General features: G+C 37.5%; 1 protein-coding gene across 6 annotated transcripts in view; it reads left to right on the top strand.

The window, feature by feature from the left end:
• LOC117406104 (actin remodeling regulator NHS-like) overlaps positions 1 to 12,752 on the top strand; it is a 139,346-nt gene that overhangs the window by 19,383 nt on the left and 107,211 nt on the right. The gene's annotated exons all lie outside the window — the stretch shown is intronic.

Here is a 12,752-nt window from a genome sequence, read left to right as displayed (position 1 = left end):
GAAACTGAAATCCTTAAAGAAATCCCAACAAACCCACCCGTCTGCCAATGCCCTAGTGATTTGGCTACGTGGTAAACACAGTAAACCACCCTGTTTTGACTGCCTGGTTGACCTGTCAAAAGCTCCTGTTGCTACAATATAGGTTGCTACCCATGACGGTTTTTTAGAAGCGTTATAAGCCAGTTTCTTTAACCACTGGACCACACAGCCTCATATGACCTAAATCACTTCGATCAGATCCTTAAAATAAATAAGTAATATATATTCGGGCTCCTGATTTTCCATTCTGGGAATGGCAAATTCCATTTTTCAAAATGACCAATTCCGTTTTTTCAGTTTTTACCAATTTATTAAGAATTAACAATGTAATTTGAACATATATAACATTTTTACATAAAAAATCTATTGAATTCATTTTTTTTTTTATTTAAGTCCCTGAGATACTGTAGTTTTCTGGAAAAATCTTTCTTAAAGCAGTCCACTAGTAACAATGTACTGTAGGTCAGTCAACAAATAAAGGTGTTTTGAAAAAACAGCTTATTGCTGGCATTAGAATATACAGACTAGTCAAAAACGATGGGCATTATTACAAAAATATACAATTTTCATAAAATTACAAATTAAGTACAATGTTCAGGACACTTCTCTACCATCTGTAGTTTCATCTGCAACAAAGTAGACTGCTTTATGCTGTACTTGCTGTAAAACTGCTTGCATGTGTTTCTCGTATACCCTGGACAGATAGAGTTGTCATAGTTAGAGCAAGGCTCTTCAACTAGTTTTTTTTAATTTAAGGGGGCCTGATTGGAAACAAATTAGGAGTAGGCGGGCCAGAGTATTTTACTCTGCACATTTTTCAGCAATAATAAATATTATGTAACTTATTGTTCATATATTGAACAAAACTTACACATTTTGCCATATGAATAGTACTTTAATAATAGATCAGCGCTTCTACTTTTGAGCTTCTAACTACTGTGCCCTCTGGATACGTATTTCCAAAAGCTCCTTGTTTGGTTTCAAAATGCCTTTTCATATTGTATTCCTTAACTACTGACACACATTAGCTTTGCGTGCGGTACAGTTGGCAAAATAAATAAGTATTTATTGGTCCACTCATTGTTGAATAAATTTTCACAATTTTTCTGTTCTTACTACAGTAGCTAGAGTAGAGAGAGCCATGTTCTAGCAACACAAGTAAAAAAAAAAATATATATCACTCTGAGTACGCCCAATTTTTCAGTTTTTTATTTGTTAAAAAAGTTTGAAATATCCAATAAATTTCGTTCCACTTCATGATTGTGTCCCACTTGTTGTTGATTCTTCACAAAAAATTACAGTTTCATATCTTTATGTTTGAAGCCTGAAATGTGGCAAAAGGTCGCAAAGTTCAAGGGGGCCGAATACTTTCGCAAGGCACTGTATATATATATATATATATATATATATATATATATATATATATATATATATATATATATATATAATTTATATAGTTACTTTGGTACATTTGCATTGTGTCTATTCACCATGTTTTTAAATCATATTCCTCTGTGATTTTCCATGTTGGCTATGCTTTATGCATTTGCAATGCTTTTACCATAGTTTACCACAGTAAAATGTTATACTGTAAAGTCACAAGAATCCAGCTTCACAAGAGTGAGTAATTCTGAAACCCCACTGGAACTTGAGTCAAAGTAAAACTTTTTACATGGTATCTATAGTTCTGAAATAAGAAATACTTTAAACATAATTTGACTATCCCTGACAATTTGACAGCTTTCTGCTTCTTAGTATTAAAGCCTTTCTGCCCTACTTTTTTCCCCACAGATGATCTAGTTCTGGGTTTTGACAGGACTTTTAATGTTTAATTCACTTTGATATCGACTGCAGACACATCTAAGGGTCTCTGTAAAGCAATTCTATGTAGTGTGCAGTGTGATATAATATAACTGGAAACTGCAGCCTCCCAGCCATGCCGTAAAATAGCTTGTGGACAGGGTAAGCTATGACCTACAGTGGGCAGAAATACCAGTCACTTCCTATGGACCCACTCCCAGAACCCCTATTGTAAATGAATAATAGAACTACAGTATCAAAAAGTGCATTAGTTACGACAATAACTAGGCTACAGTATATACTGAAGCTCATGCCTTTTTGTTTGTTTTGGGCACGGCTGATTCTCGCTGTGGTACTGTTGTTTTTGGCCTTCTAGTTTTGTTTGCTTTTCAATTTAATTTAATAGGAATACCCTCACAATGGCTTACCAGTTGTTAGAAAAGAATACTACTCATACAAAAAACAATGGCAGGAGTACAGATTACAAAATGAATAACCAGATATAATACATGCACTGGCTACCACGACCAGGATAACATGTTTATTTGGTTACAATATTTCCTCTCAGTCACTGTTGAATATAATCTTGTTTCCAGCAGTTCATAAACTGAGCAAACGAGAGAAGAGGGAGCAGAGCGGTCCAGTTTGTGCTACTATAGAGTCCTCTGAATCCACTGAGTTTGTGTTCGTTGTTATAATGCCATGGTGCTCGGATTGCGTCCTAACCATCTTGGTTCTCTAAACCCCTGAGCATTTCTCTTGTGGTTAGCGATCTCAGGAAATCAGCAAACAAGAAGTACATTTTGACAGCGTCTCATTTGCGGCCTATCATGTGAGGCACTTTAACTTTGATGCCACTGGATAGATCCTGTCGTTGTATTTTTAGTTGTCGTAAGCTTAGAGAAATGGCAGTCACGAAACATCAGTAGTCATCAAAATCAAACCACATTCCAGAAGCATCCAACAAGAGATAGAAAGAAAGTGGGTTATGTGTGTAGATACAACAAATGAGGGATAATGGTGGAGTCTTTAATGATGGCACACACTTCCATGAGTATGCAATTCAACTGAAATATTACTGAGCAGGATCTCGATTGCATTTGATCTCATAAAAATTCAGATATTTTTTTTATCTATTTGCCGTTGATTTAGATCTCTTGCTTTAGCTGTTTAGTGCATGTTATTGCAGCCAGTTTTGAGGCTTACAGAATGGATTTATTTTTCTCTTCTTTTCGATTGATGATCAGAGAAGCCACATCATTAATCAGGGTTGCAATATTGTAATGCAGAATTGGAGCTAAAGTCATACTTTTTGAAAGGCTGTGATTGTAAGAAGAGTTCATAGTTTTACTTGTACCTTTCAGATGTAATTATGCATTAACTTCACACAGCCATGCTGTTTCTCCTACAGCACAGAACTGTAAAAGTAAAAGTGCCCTTGCACATAATAGAAGAACAGCTTTCAGGTCCGGAAACATTTTGAAAATTATGTCATTTTCTACTCTTAATGCCCACTGGCAACCAAAATGACCGCTTCTGTGACAACTTTCTTCAGACAACTAGCAATTACAACAGCTGACAGTTTTCCAAAACAGGCCTAAAATGGGAACCATTTGTTTTCGACTTGCACAGCAGTGTGAAACTTATGATATTCCAAACAAAGGGCGAGAAGGATGGCTCAGCACCCTTGTGTGTGACACACGAACACATCAACTGTTGGGAAAAGTAGAAATAGTTGTCATGGGATGTAAAAATCTATTGTCTTATAAGGCTATAACCTCTCTATTTTCCCCCAGACAAACTGATAAAAGTTATTATTCATCCATATAAGTTGTAATAATAAACACACATTTAGCTACAGTATTATGAACCCAGACAGGAAGTATTGAGAGCTAGCAATGGGTCTGTAATCTTCTTAATTGTGCAACTCAGTTTTTCCTGGCAATGGAATGAAAGGTTTCAAAATTATTCCTAAATCTTCCCAAAAAGCTCTTGGGTTTCAGAAGAAAAAGCAAAGCTCTTGTTCTGTCTTGCTATCCACTCCATCTTCTTACTTTCTATCCCACACATTCTGTCAGTCTCTTGGGGCGGATTTCCCAAAGGGGTATTACTGTACAATACTTCCAGAGTGCTAGCAGAAAATAGGCTGTTTCTTCATTGATATTATTATGATATTATTATTGATGTCACATCAATTCCTGTCCTGTTCTGGTTAGGTTAAGGCACAGGAATCTGACAGGCTGTGATTGCCATTGTAACAGTCATTGTGCAGTTTACCATGCTTACAATGCACAGTAAATGAGTGCTTACCATAGTTTACTGTAGTTTCTATGAAGCTTTTCCATGTTTACCAGAGCTTTACTACACTTTGCTTTGCTGTTACCTTATACCCCACAGTAAACTTTTATAAAGGCTGTGGTGCTCCATTTGCTCCATGTCACAGACTGAAATAGATATGTTGCTCTCTTTCTGCATTCATAGTTGGATTATTATGCATATAGACTATCTTTTGCTGATGTCACAATCATCTTTGGGGATAGAGATGCTTAAAATTGTAATACATATTATCTTATACATGTTTTATAAGAGCTAACTAACTAATAGCTAACCGGTCCAGTTTAATACACCTTGCATAACGTTATCTGCTGGCTGTGTTTCTAATCGTTCCTAATAAAGTGGTCATGCATCAAGTATATTGTGGGTGTGTAGGAGAGACTGAGAGGGCTACAAATAGAGCACTGCTGTTTAATAGTATTTCAAGCCACAGTTATTAAGGGATTGAAGAGGGTGTTCCTCAGATCTGCCATAAATTCTCATGCTCCCTCTTTCCCTCTCCCTCCCTCTGTCTGTTGACAGTGTAACTGATAAATTCAAGGCTTTTATGATTGTGTGGTAATCTCTCTGAGGGAGCCTTTAGAAAAAGCAAATCCCTTAAAGTGCTGGTGGTCTCTGTTGCTCTCCATATTTCATCACAATGGGACGCACACCAGCTGTTTTCAGACCTGGACCGCTTGAGATATGCCGCTGGCATTTTCATTCCCTGACCATTTCCAGCTTCTCTTAAGTACAGCCCTTCATGGTGTGTGAGTCAGGCCATGAAGGCTGCTGTAATGACAGATGACAGACCACAGGTAGTACCTTCTTTAGTGTTACACACATTATAAACATAGCGCCTGTGTAGTAAGTGAATTGGTATACAGTTCACAGTATACAATAGGGCAGCAGTGTAGAGTAGTGGTTAAGGCTCTGGACCCTTAACTGGAGGGTCATGAGTTCAATCCCAGGTGGGGGACGCTGCTGCTGTACCCTTGAGCAAGGTATTTTACCTAGATTGCTCCAGTAAAAACCCAACTGTATAAATGGGTAATTGTATGTTGCTGGAGATACAATAGGGTTTATTAAAAGTTCTCTTTCTGCCTTTCTAAAACGACATGAACTGCAGTGTAAATCTCATGTTTCTAAGGAAGGAACTAGTTTTCGACCTTCATTTGTTATACAGTGATTGTATAACTTCTCTTTAATCAACCGGTAAATGGATCGGAGAGCTGTTTATTTTAACAAAGATGGATCTTGGTGTTAACTGTTTTCACGTCATTGGATGAAAGGAAAATCTACATTTTAGAAAAAAAGTATCCTATTCTGCACATTAAAGGTCGCTGCTTCAAAAAGTCAAAAAGAGAAACCAGGCTTTGCCAAAAGCAAATTTGCAACAAGTCACATGCAGTTCATTGGCATTTGCTTAGTACTGTAGAACAGCACCTTAAACAGCAGATACTGCAGTTCCAGTTCTGGGTCTGTGTACACCACTGCAGGATATACCTATGAGGCCCTGTGTGAATGATCGAAACGACAACTGAATTAAATCAGTGCACAATTAAGAAAAAAGGCAGGAAAGAAAATCACAATCACTGCAAAAGATTTTGGTTGAAATAACCATAAACACAAAGGGCCCTTTTAAATTATGTAAACAACAGCTATATTTAGGACCACTACTAAGCTGTTTTGTGCCACTTACACAGACAAGTATTTTAACTTTTGTAAATATATTTGTTATATTATATTTTTTGTCTATTTTTCTGATACATTAAACAGCCATTCCAGTAAAGTAGTCTAGAAGAGTTCACCAGAGTTGAACAGTGGTGGAACATTTTGGAGTACAGACACTCCTTCAGGTTAAAAATAAAGGAAATGTTTTTGAATGCCAAAGGATATTGAAAAGAGAGTCTAAACTGTATTATCACCAGTCAGAGTTTATGTGGACATCAGCAGTTTTAATTAACACTGTGAAAGGAGCAGCTCAGAGGCAGCAATCAAGTTTCTCAGCATTAAAATTCTGTAGGCTAACTCTGTGTCCTAGAAAAAGAAGTGTGATTACTGCTGAATTGGCAGAATCTGATTGATTGGCAAGCTTTGATTTTGCCCATTTTAAAAAAACAAAAAAACAAAAAAAAAAACACACTTTACTCTTAAGATAGGATCCAGATCAAGAAAGAAGAAAGATCATGACTTTTATTCTGGCTAAAAGCCTAAAGGCAATATGCATATATTATGCAAATCAGAACCCTTGTCGTATAAAACCTGCGTGCATTGAAATCCGGAGTGATATTCCAGTTGTGTGCATGGAAGGGCTTTTTTATTGCATCCAATGACATTTTAACGCTCCAAATGGCATCAAACACCTCAGCAAACTGGATGACCTCAGGCTTACATGGCCAAAGAAATCAAAGTCAGAATGCAGGCAGGAATGAGCCTGCAGAAGATTGGGATGGATTGCTTACACTCTCTTCTATTAAATCTTGTGGTTTTGTGGTACAGTGGTATTGTAAATCAAAAAATCCTGTGTTCTAATAGAGATCTAGTGCTGGAATCACCAAGATGAGCTCTACTTCTAACAGATGGCATACAACCGATAAAGGCAAAGTATTTAACTACTTGACTTAGAATGTTATAGTTCCTTATAATTTAGAATTTTTGAATTAATAGGCGTTAAGAATTGTAAGGTAACATTTATAAGAAACTCAGCCAATTAGACCTATGTTTCATCAGTACAAATGCACCAGCCGAAACATATGTCTACTTGACTGAGTTTCTTTTAAGTTTTCACTCTTTTATCTCTGGAACCGACCTATTTTCCCTCCAGTAATTTCCCCGGGTTGATGAGTTGCCTGTGATACATCAAAGGTTCTAGCATAGCGTCCACTTGTACAAGAGGTGGTTACACTGCAGATTGATGACAAGATAGTTTACAAAGTGGGATTTGGGGATGTTGAAATAACTTTTGTCACTACCACTGCCACTAACGTGAATCTATCAGAAAACTCATATAATACTTGCTGCAGCTCGAGGGCCTGAGCTTCAAATGACAGAGAGAAAAAATCCCATTCAGTCAGATTGTGTCAGCTTATTTTACTTTATGACCTGCCCCTTAACTTAACGTCAGAGATTGAGTGGATGCAGCTGTGACCCAGGTGATATGTCTGCATGACTCAAATGCAGCACTGCGACACTACAGCTGGCCAACCTTTAATTAGTCCAGTTAAGTCTCTTAGATTGACAACATGGACCCTTATTGAGGGAAGCAGTTGCACAGGCCGGGTCCCCAGGATGTTGCTGCCATTGTAAAAGAAGGATTTGAGTATCTTCTGTAAGCGAAGGAGAGAGGCTTATTATCCCTCTGTACCTGCATTGCAGGTAACAAGGCTGTGTGGATGGTTGAAATAGAAGGTGCCTTGTAGACAGCTATGCTGAATTCCACATTTCTGTACCTGGTCACAGTAGGGGGAGATGCAAATGAGGACAGTTTGGGTATTTAATGGCTGCTTTCATCAGTCTGCAGAACTGCAAATATATATTTTTTTATAAAAGTAAGCAGTCAGAAAATGTATTGTGGTTGTGATGTCTAAATAAGCTTTGGAGTTAGTCCTTTTATTGCTTGAGTCTCGAGTCTTTGCCCTTTTATGCAGTGTGCCATATATGTCACTCCCAATCTCATTCCCTGTAGGCTGTCATTTATCATAAGAGAACAGTGAAAAAGGAGATGTCCTTCTAAAAAATGTGACCCATGGTGCATATCAGTGTATCATTTTGTCGTACATTACAGTGCAATCAGGTTTCAGTCATTAAAAGCCCCCCCCCCCCCCCCCCATTAGATGCCAGTTCATTTTCATGCAGCAAATGGCATGATTTGCAAAGTGTAAGAAAAGCTGACATGGCTACACCCGCTCTATTGGTAGCCCCCAGCCATTTAATTCAATTTACAATGTAGACGTCAACTGTACTAAGTGATGATATGGTGCATTTCTGAAACCCAAGCTGAGTACTGAGATAAACCTAGACATTACATCAGTCTAAAATAAAAACATATAAAATAAAAAAAAACTTTTTCGGGAACTTCTGAGAGAAACTCAGAATCGTTATTTCTTGAGAATTAGTGACGGAGTCCATGGGCTCCATTGGTGAAGAGGAAATAGGAACACATTCCAGAAGAAGCCTTTTAAAAATGCTGGTAAATTTGCACAGTGGGGGCTAGGTTGCGTTCTGGTTTAACTCACTAGACCCTATTTCCTCTTACCTCTAGAGGCCTGGGTTCAAATCCAACTTGGGTCATAAAGTAAAATGAGTTTGGTGGGCTCAACCTATACTGAATTTAACAGTTCCATTCAAACTTTGATTGGGTACAAAAATATTTCCTTCCTTATTTTTTGTTCTTTACCAACATTATAGGGTCCTAGGATATGAGATTGTAACACAATAGCACTAGTTTGAAGTAAGCTTCAAAACAACGTTTTATGTTTGCCCAGTTAATGTACTTTCTTTATGTAAACAAAAAACAAAAAAAACAAAACATTTTATTAACATTATCATTATCAAACACACCAACTTTTGAAAATGGAAAAACTACACAACATTTTTTATTTTTTATTTTTGGGGGTTTTTCATTCACAGAATGTTAGATGAACGTATGAGTGGGGAAAAATGTGTTAGAAGCTGCCAGGCATTAAGGCTACAGTATGTGTATAACAGCTCCAGTGTGGCAACAATAATTCCTATACTTCCTCAGACAATGATAGCCAATGTTGCAGTAAAAGATCAGTCATACTTGACTAAGGGGAAAAAAAAAGTCTTCTTCGACTGCCAAATCCATTTACGTCGTTAAGACAAGAGGGGAATAATCAAATCCTGTTGTAAATATGCAGGGGGGCTTTCCAAACTGGAACCTTTGATTGCAGTGCACTTGTGACAAAACGAGAAAGGGCATATTTTTCATGGAACTAGCTTGTGATTGCAAATGCAGTCTTTTGGCACTCGGTGACATTGAAGTTGTGGTAGCAAGCATGAGATTGAAATACTGATTAATACCACAATACTTATTGAAAAGGCAAACACTTTTTTTTTGTAGAATTATTGTAAGGTCCAAGTACTACAGTATGTACTGGATATGCGTTTGCAGGCTTTTGTACATCATCCTATTGAAATTCTTCTTTTGAAATGTGCATAAACTGAGAAAAAAATATCTAAAATATCAAATTGTGCTCAACATATATCACATTCAGTGCCAATGCTATTAATTAACCATTCTACATTTCAATCCAATATATCCCAGAAACCGTTTGAGAAACATACTTTCTTTAACAGAGTTATGGCGTGACCTAGGCCTTGACTCAACATAACAGCCATATTATGGTTGTGTGACTTTGAGTTACTGGATGACAGATCAAATGCTGAGTTATTGGCTTGAAATGTGGTACATATCTGGGTTCTATTATTTCCTCAGCACAGTTTGTGGCCATGGGCACCATCCAATAATAATAAACCCTTTAGTGCCAGTCATGTTCTCTGCCATTCTCTGCAATAGTGCAACACATTGCTCTGTTATGGGTGGGATCACTAGTTGCTCTGTTATGGGAGTCTCTAGTTGCAGGATTTGAGCAGCTGAGAGTTAATTGGCAGTCTCCGCCTTGCTGCTGCTGCTGCTTCTGATCCAAGGTCATCAATATTCTGCAGCATGTCTGACTTTGGCACTGTGGGATCTTGAGATCTGGTCTTTCTCCTCTACAGGGGGCAACAGCTTTCTTCCTGCAGTCCTGAAGTGACCTCTTTAAGCTCTTAGCCAGAGAATTAGAAATCTAGTTGCAAATCTATATACAGACGTGCTCAAATTTGTTGGTACCCCTCCACAAGAAACGAAGGATGCACAATTTTCTCTGAAATAACTTGAAACTGACAAAAGTAATTGGCATCCACCATTGTTTATTCCATATTTAATAGAAATCAGACTTTGCTTTTGATTTTTTATTCAACATAATATTGTAAATAAGAAAACAAATGAAAATGGCATGGACAAAAATGATGGGACCGCTAACCTAATATTTTGTTGCACAACCTTTAGAGGCAATCACTGCAATCAAACGTTTTCTGTAGCTCTCAATGAGGCTTCTGCACCTGTTAACAGGTAGTTTGGCCCACTCTTCCTGAGCAAACTGCTCCAGCTGTCTCTGGTTTGATGGGTGCCTTCTCCAGACTGCAAGTTTCAGCTCTTTCCATATATGTTTGATAGGATTCAGATCAGGACTCATAGAATGCCACTTTAGAATAGTCCAATGTTTTGTTCTTATCCATTCTTGGGTGCTTTTAGCTGTGTGTTTTGGGTCATTATCCTGTTGGAGGACCCATGACCTGCGACTGAGACAGAGCTTTCTGACACTGGGCAGTACGTTTCGCTCCAGAATGCCTTGATAGTCTTGAGATTTCATTGTGCCCTGCACAGATTCAAGGCACCCTGTGCCAGGCGCAGCAAAGCAGCCCCAAAACATAACCGAGCCTCCTCCATGTTTCACTGTAGGTATGGTGTTCTTTTCTTTGAAAGCTTCATTTTTTCGTCTGTGAACATAGAGCTGATGTGACTTGCCAAAAAGCTCCAGTTTTGACTCATCTGTCCAAAGGACATTCTCCCAGAAGGATTGTGGCTTGTCAATATGCATTTTAGCAAATTCCAGTCTGGCTTTTTTATGTTTTTCTTTCAAAAGTGGAGTCCTCCTGGGTCTCCTTCCATGGAGCCCACTTTCGCTCAAAAAGCGACGGATGGTGCGATCAGAAACTGACGTACCTTCACCTTGGAGTTCAGCTTGTATCTCTTTGGCAGTTATCCTTGGTTCTTTTTCTACCATTCGCACTATCTTTCTGTTCACTCTGGGGTCGATTTTCCTCTTGCGGCCGCGCCCAGGGAGGTTGGCTACAGTTCCATGGACCTTAAACTTCTTAATAATATTTGCAACTGTTGTCACAGGAACATCAAGCTGCTTGGAGATGGTCTTGTAGCCTTTACCTTTACCATGCTTGTCTATTATTTTCTTTCTGATCTCCTCAGACAACTCTCTCCTTTGCTTTCTCTGGTCCATGTTCAGTGTGGTGCACACAATGATACCAAACAGCACAGTGACTACTTTTCTCCATTTAAATAGGCTGAATGACTGATTACAAGATTGGAGACATGTGTGATACTAATTAAATAAACTAATTAGTTTGAAATATCACTATAATCCAATTATTTATTATCTTTTCTAAGGGGTACCAACAAATGTGTCCAGGCCATTTTAGAATATCTTTGTAGAATAAGCAATAATTCATCTCTTTTCACAGCTTCTTTGCTTTATTCTATGACATACCAAAGGCATGCAAGTATACATGATAAAATAGCTTTTAATTTCATCACTTTTCAGGAGGAATTAAGCATTATTTCAATGAGCTGTAAGGGTACCAACAAATTTGAGCATGTCTGTGTGTATATATATATATATATATATATATATATATATATATATATATATATATATATATATATATATATATATATACTGTATATATTGACTTCTAAAACTCATAAACATGCTCTACCCCAGACACCCTTCTACTGTATTTATTATTGTATTGATATTGATTTTAATAAGGGGGTCAATACATCCTCAACCCTGGGACACCGGCAGGGTAATGATAGGGGTAATGGGAGGCAGTCTTTAGATCTGTATCTTAAATTGGAGCTCCTGTGTCTCATTAATAAATAACTTATGGAACGTTTAAAGACAAGCCATGATGATAAATAAATACATCGATAAAAAAGTAATGCGCAAGTTTCTGCTAGTGAGCATTTCAAATCATCAGGCTGGCAATTTCATTAAGTAGTGAAGCCAGGGTTGGGTTCCGGGAATGTGCGTCAGGAAAAACAAGAAAGACCTTTTTCCAAAGCCACTTCAATCTTTTGGCGTTGAGTTACTGAGTATGTTTGTATCCATGTCGAATTTGGACCATTTTAAGAGGAACAACAAAACTTTTTTTTTATGAACTAGGCTTGGATGTACTTATGTGAACTAGGCTTAGGGTCATGAGATAAAAAGAAAAAAAAACATGTTTTTTTGTGTCGTAATTATCGTGATACCAATTCTGTGAAAATGGGTAGGTGTGTGAGGAACAAAAGGAAAAGAAGCTGAAAACAGTAGTGCTGTCCAGTTTGACTCTGCAGTCAGGGGATCAGTATACCATTTCCTGTCTGATTTATTATTGGACAAACCCATTTCATTCAACTCCCATGTCTGCCCAGCCCTTGATTAACAACTCTGTGGTTTGGGAACGTTTAAAAAAAAAAAAAAAATGTAAAAGCACATAAGAAAATGCTAATCGGTCTTTAATGTAATGTAATGGTAAAAACATTTATATAAATAGTGGTCCAATGATTTATGTCAAATGTAATATGTATGATTAACATCTTCTGTGGTCAACTCACATTTGTTTAATAATGCAAAGCTGAATTTTTTTAAATAAATTAATTACAATTTTTATATCACTGTCCAATGTGTGACTTGACTGGTGAACTTGGGAGAATAATTCAATTGAACCAGCTGTGCTTGCATATTTGTGGT

The sequence above is a fragment of the Acipenser ruthenus genome, chromosome 9 (genome assembly GCF_902713425.1).
Source record: "Acipenser ruthenus chromosome 9, fAciRut3.2 maternal haplotype, whole genome shotgun sequence".
In the NCBI taxonomy this organism is placed as follows: Eukaryota; Metazoa; Chordata; class Actinopteri; order Acipenseriformes; family Acipenseridae; genus Acipenser; species Acipenser ruthenus.
This window is presented reverse-complemented; position numbering and strand designations above follow the sequence as displayed.